We start from the raw sequence: 6,369 nt of genomic DNA, 5'->3' as shown, positions 1-6,369 counted from the left end.
AGTCAGTTCTGTTCCGGGGCGGGAACAGATAGTCGTAACCAATGCCTAAGCAACCACTCACATTATGTATTTTAATAAAGTTGTGGCCAAAATTATGCCAAAAACCTTAAACAAAAATTCTGTGTGAACTGTGGTTTATTTAGGGGGTGACTTGCGGACCTCGACACGCAAGAGGATTCACTTCTTTGTTGATATCTGAGCTCTCTCTGTGATGTTGGAGAGGACGGTCCAGTGTATCCTATGGCCCCAAGTACTCCATGATATTGCAGCATTAGTTATAATGGGGTATAAAAACAGGAAACTAACAATAATAAGTGCCCCTAAATACTTTAAAATGGATAAGGATAAGCATGTAAGCTGTTCTATAAATGTCCCACCACAACCTGCCCAGAACTGAAATCTCTTTGCCCCGCTCTTTCAATCCAAAGCTTCTCAGCACAATATAAAGCCCCACTGGTATCAGATAGACCAACCATGTAGGGGAATGGTGTATTTTTTGTATATTACTGATTCATTGCAGGCCCATTCCATCACTGACAATAAATATATAAAGTATCAATAATGATCATACTCTTAAGGTTATCATGGCCAATACTTTTTTTTTTAATTAAACTTCCTGGACATTGTGGGCATTCCAGATAATTTCATTTTTGGCAGGATTTCTGGATTTTCCTCTGAAAGGCTACTTTTAAGCTCTAATAAACTCATGCACTTTTCCACTTGAGTGAGGAGCTTTTTGTCTTTCCCTATAAAATCGCCTCCAGGTTGAGTCAATGCTGTCAACACAATCTTCCATATCAAAGTTTACTATGCTTGGTGGTCTCAAGTCTAGGACTGCAATGCAAGGATTTAATTGTCTGCTTTGTCCTTGACCCTGTTGGCGATTTATTTTACTTTATTCTACCAAACCAGCCTCAAAGCCAATTGTAGATTTCCTGCAAGCTGAACAATTGACATAAAAAGCTGAATTCTTTTTATCTGACATTTACAGCTGCCAAAAGTGGAGAAGACCTCTGGTTGAAACAGGGAAACCCCAGTCGAATGACCCAATAGTCTACCTGATTAGATGCCATAAAAATGTAAGACAGAAGAAATTAAAGGCAATTTCCTATAGCTATTAAAGAACTGTAAATAGTGGAAGGTCTTTCTGCATTCCATTTAAGCTCAACTCCACCATCAGGAGGAAACATGGAGGTCACCCACTTGCTAATCCAAAATTGAGGGTGGGTGGGGGGGATGGCAGACATGTCTTTGCTTTGTCTTGTCTTGTCAGAGTAGACAGCCAACTATCCAGGGGAATTAACTGATCTGTGAAATGGGGAGAAATAATTTAATGTCTCAAGCAGAACAAGAGGGAAGCAGGAGGACATTTCTCTCTCAGAATCATTCTCTGAAACTCCAGAGGCTTTGCTGATATACACTTCCTATAACAATGGAGACCCTGGTGAATTATGTAAGGCTCTGCTCCTGTCCCCACCCTCTGAGGCTTTCTGTCATTCTTCTTGTGTTTTTTATTCCCTGTTCTGAAGCTTTTTGACTAGTCGAGTTGTACTCCTTTTCTCTCCTGCCCTGCTCTTTTCCCCTCTGCCTGAAAGGTATCCTTCATTGTCATGGTGCTGTCACTTGTGCTGTGATTTAAAGCTAGGTAGAAAATGGAGTCTTTCGCATGTGTGAGATCCCTGCTGTAGTGTTAAGAGCACCCCACTTCCAGACAAAGAGATGTTCCATGGGCAGTTTTGCTACATATGTTTCTTCTGGATAAGAGAACACTGGACACTTCATGGGGAAGCCAGACACACTTCCACAAGCACATTGTGGAGGATGAGGCTATCAGTGACAGAGAATAAGGCGAATGGCTAATACCCATTGATAGACGTAAGTTCTGCCTCCATACTTCTGAATACCAATTGCTGGGAATCACAAGTGGAAAGAGCACTGTGCACTCAGGTCCTGCTTGTAGACTTCCCATGGGCATCTGGCTGGCCAGTGTGATGCTAGATTAGGAGGACCACTGGCTTGATCCAACAAGGATCTTAAGTTCTTATCTTCTTAGCCTGCTTTAGACTGGCAAAGAATAACTTAAACAGCACTCACTACCGCTCTGTCTGTCTCCTCCTGGTGTAAAACCATCAGCTGTTTCTCTTCCCCGCTCCTTCAACTAATGGACTCACTTTGTCCAAGTTCTGATGGGTATGGCAGTCAAACCCAGGACACCATCTCCTACATACACAATGCTTTTCAGTAGCCTCATTTGGAAAACATTTTTCTACAGAAAAGAAACAGGTGTACCACTCCTTTAAACAACAAAAACTGTCCTAATTATGTGCTAAGTATGTAAGTATAGAGAACCAACTTCTTTTGAAACTTTTTAGTATTCATGTTATATCCTTCTTGGACATTCTAGACTTCAGAGGACACACATGCAAAGAATATCATTTCTTCAAAAGGATTCAGCTCCAATAGTATGTTCAGAAACCTTTTATCTATAATGAGAAGATATAGTGCAAGATTTCAGAGAAATCAAAGCTTAGAGTGCAGGAAGAACTTTTGAAAGATTATAAACTAAAAACAAAAGGGGGAAAAACCTCACCTCTTGGATTACCAATAAGATATTTGGAGCTTTCTGTTTTTATTGCAAATACATAGATTGCAGGTTGTAAATGCTGGCCAGAAGCAAGTTGATTTCATTGACCACGTGGAAATTATGGGATGAATTTAATGTTGCACTCTTCAAATTGTTCCATTTGCAGAAGCATTTCTGCTTGGCAGACAGAATGATCCCCCCTCTTGTCTGTCTTCTATGGGTTTCCCTGATGCTCCAGAGTGGATTTGGGGAAGGTATAGGGGGAGAAGGGGGGGAGCCCCATTGTGCTAGTGGTAGCCCTTGCACTGGCTTTTGGTAGTGTGTCAGGTTACTTGAATCGAGCCTAAGACTGTTGTGTACAGTACTGATGTTTTAAGTACCAACGAGTCCCTGGAAGATAAAGGCCATGTGAGAGAACTGAAAGGTACAATTTCACTTTTTCAGGAAGGGGCCTATGGGAGTAGTTGTGCATTATTCCTTTATCTTTGTTTATATTACAATTTCTAGTTCCCTCAAGATGGCGGCGCGCATAGACGCTGCGGCTTAGTGCTCTCCCTTAGCGTTTTGTTTTGTTTTTATTATTTTTATTATTTTTGCTTGGTCTGAGTATGTCTGACCGGGCAAGAAAGATTTACAGCAGGCAGGAACTTCTGAAGGTCGGGTTACAGTGTGAACGAGCTGTAAGAGCTGATTATTTTCGCCCAGATAACGTTCCGGTGGGAGTAGCCAGGCCGCCGGGCTCTCCATGGATTACTATGCCTCCAGGGAGGAGGCGAAGGCGGCGTAGAGACAGGAGGCAAAGGCGGGGTTGTCGGGCTGGCGTCCTGGTAAGATTACAGAGGAGTCCATCTAAACCACCACTCCCCAGCATATTTCTTGCCAATGTGAGATCTCTTGCCAACAAGATGGATGAATTGAGGTTGCAGGCAGCAAAGAACAGCCTTGTAAAAGATTGCTGCGTTTTATTTGTCATTGAGACATGGCTTCAACCGTCCATACCAGACACAGCTATTCAGTTGGAAGGCTGGGTGGTACATCGTCATGACCGAGGCATGGACTTCGGAAAAACCAGAGGAGGGGGGCTGTGCGTATATGTGAACAAATGCTGGTCCAATAATTCTAAGACTGTGGGCAGTCACTGTTCACCGGATTTGGAATATGTGGCTGTTAAATGTAGACCAGCCTATCTCCCTAGGGAGTTTACAGCTGTTATGTTAACTGGTGTGTACGTGCCACCAGATGCCAATGCCAACTTGGCTTTGGGATGCCTGCAGAGCCTTATCAGCAGCCAGCAAGACAAGTATCCTGAAGCTGTGCACATCATTGCGGGAGACTTCAACCATGTAGAACTTAAAACAGTGCTCCCAACGCTCTATCAGCATGTGAAATGTCCCACAAGAGGGGACAAGACACTAGATAAAGTTTATTCGAATGTAAATCACGGCTATAGGGCTTTACAGCTGCCACACTTGGGCCAGTCCGACCATATGTCTTTGTTCCTGGTACCAGCATATATCCCACTCAGGAAACGGGCTCCCACAATATTAAAATCTGTTAAAATCTGGCCTGAAGGTGCTATTCACCAGCTGCAGGACTGTTTTGAGAGAACTAATTGGGATATTTTCGATCGTTCAGACCTGGAGGAGCACACGGCGGCAGTTCTGTGCTATATCAATCACTGCACAGACACTGTCACAGTAAACAAATCCATCCGGTTTTATCCCAATCAGAAACCCTGGATGAATAGAGAGGTCCAGGGCCTGTTGCGGGAAAGGAACAGGGCTTTCAGGTCAGGCGAGGTGCAGCTTTACAGTGTGGCAAGAGCAAACTTGAAGAGGGGTATTCGACAGGCAAAACGGGATTATAGGCTGAGGATTGAGGACAATTTAAGGAGCAACAACACAAGACAGATGTGGCAGGGGATTCAGCACATTACCAACTACAAACCTAACCTTGGTGCTGTCGACGGTGACCCTTTGCTGGCGGAGGAGCTTAACCTCTTCTTTGCTCGCTTCGAGAAGGAGCCACCTGAGACGCCGGTATTACAGCCACCAGCCCATAGGGGCCCCTCATTCACGGTAGAGGAGCATGAGGTGAGAAAGGTATTGAGGATGGTGAATCCGAGGAAGGCGGCTGGACCTGATGGCATCACTGGAAAGGTGTTGAAGGGCTGTGCGGATCAGCTGGCGAGGGTCTTTACTAAGATCTTCAACAAGTCCTTACACCAGTCTATTGTCCCACCCTGCCTGAAGTCGTCAACTATTGTCCCTCTGCCTAAAAAATCCACAATCAGTAGTTTGAACGACTACAGACCAGTTGCACTGACTCCAATCATCATGAAGTGTTTTGAGAAACTGATGCGCCGTCATATTATTTCCTGTCTTCCATCAACTTTTGACAACTACCAGTTTGCATACAGGGCAAATAGATCCACAGAGGACGCTATCACCACCACTCTCCATGCTGCTCTGTCCCATCTGGAGCAGCCGGGGAGTTATGTGAGGCTGCTGTTTGTGGACTTTAGCTCAGCTTTTAACACTATCCTCCCCCATAGACTGGTGTCCAAGCTAGAGGCGATTGGACTCTCCAACTCCACCTGTCTCTGGGTTTTGGATTTTTTGTCAGAACGTTCTCAGAGGGTTAGAGTAGGGTCACATATGTCCACAGCCCTTAGCCTTAACACCGGCTCACCACAGGGTTGTGTGTTGAGTCCCCTGCTCTATGCTCTCTATACGTATGACTGTACAGCCACCTATTCCAGCAACAAAATCATCAAGTTTGCTGATGACACTACGGTGGTAGGGCTCATTTCAGGAGGGGATGAGTCCGCCTATCGGGACGAGGTGGAGCGGCTCTGTGTTTGGTGTGGAGAGAACAATCTGGCTCTTAATACGGCTAAGACCAAGGAATTAGTGGTGGATTACAGGAAAAAAAAGGCGGACATTCAGCCCTTGCATATCAATGGGGAACGGGTGGAGAGGGTGGCGGAATTCAGGTTTTTGGGAGTAACTATCGATCAGGGCATGACTTGGAGCGCAAATACCACTGCTCTGGTGAAGAAGGCCCAGCAGAGAATTTATTTCCTCAGACTTTTAAAGAAGAACAATCTGAGTGAGAGACTGCTGGTGTCCTTCTACCGAGGCTCCATAGAGAGCATTCTTACATACTGTATTTGTGCTTGGTTCTCCAGTTGTACAGCTAGGGAGAGGAAGGTGCTCCAGAAGGTCATAACCACAGCACAAAGGATTATTGGTCAACCTCTCCCATCTTTGGAAGAATTGTACGGTTCCCGTTGTCTTAGGAAAGCAAACAACATCCTGCAGGATTCATCTCACCCGGGATACAGTCTGTTTGCACTACTGCCTTCTGGCAGGAGATATAGAAACATCAAGTCAAGGACAAATAGACTGAAAAACAGTTTTTACCCGAGAGCTGTGGCCCTTTTGAATGCTGTAACTCGATAGTGTGACCTGGGAGATTGATGGGTGTGGGTGTGGCTGGAATGTGGTTTGTTGGTTGTTGTTGTTGTTTTGCTTTTGTTGTTTTTAAGGGATGGCATCCAATTTCGTTGCACTTGTGCAATGTTGCACGTGTGTAATGACAATAAAGAATCTATCTATCTATCTTGCCCTGTCAGATCTGGGAGTAAAGAAAAGTGTAAACTAGCTGATGTAAGGTGAGTGATAACATTGCCACCTGCACCTCTAAAATGAGTGAGTATTCTATCAGGATGCAATCATGGAGGAAACCCATATCACGTTGACAACAAATTCAAGGCAGTCTCT

The sequence above is a fragment of the Podarcis raffonei genome, chromosome 3 (genome assembly GCF_027172205.1).
Source record: "Podarcis raffonei isolate rPodRaf1 chromosome 3, rPodRaf1.pri, whole genome shotgun sequence".
In the NCBI taxonomy this organism is placed as follows: Eukaryota; Metazoa; Chordata; class Lepidosauria; order Squamata; family Lacertidae; genus Podarcis; species Podarcis raffonei.
The sequence above is the reverse complement of the archived record's forward strand: the minus strand, read 5'-3'. Positions refer to the sequence as shown.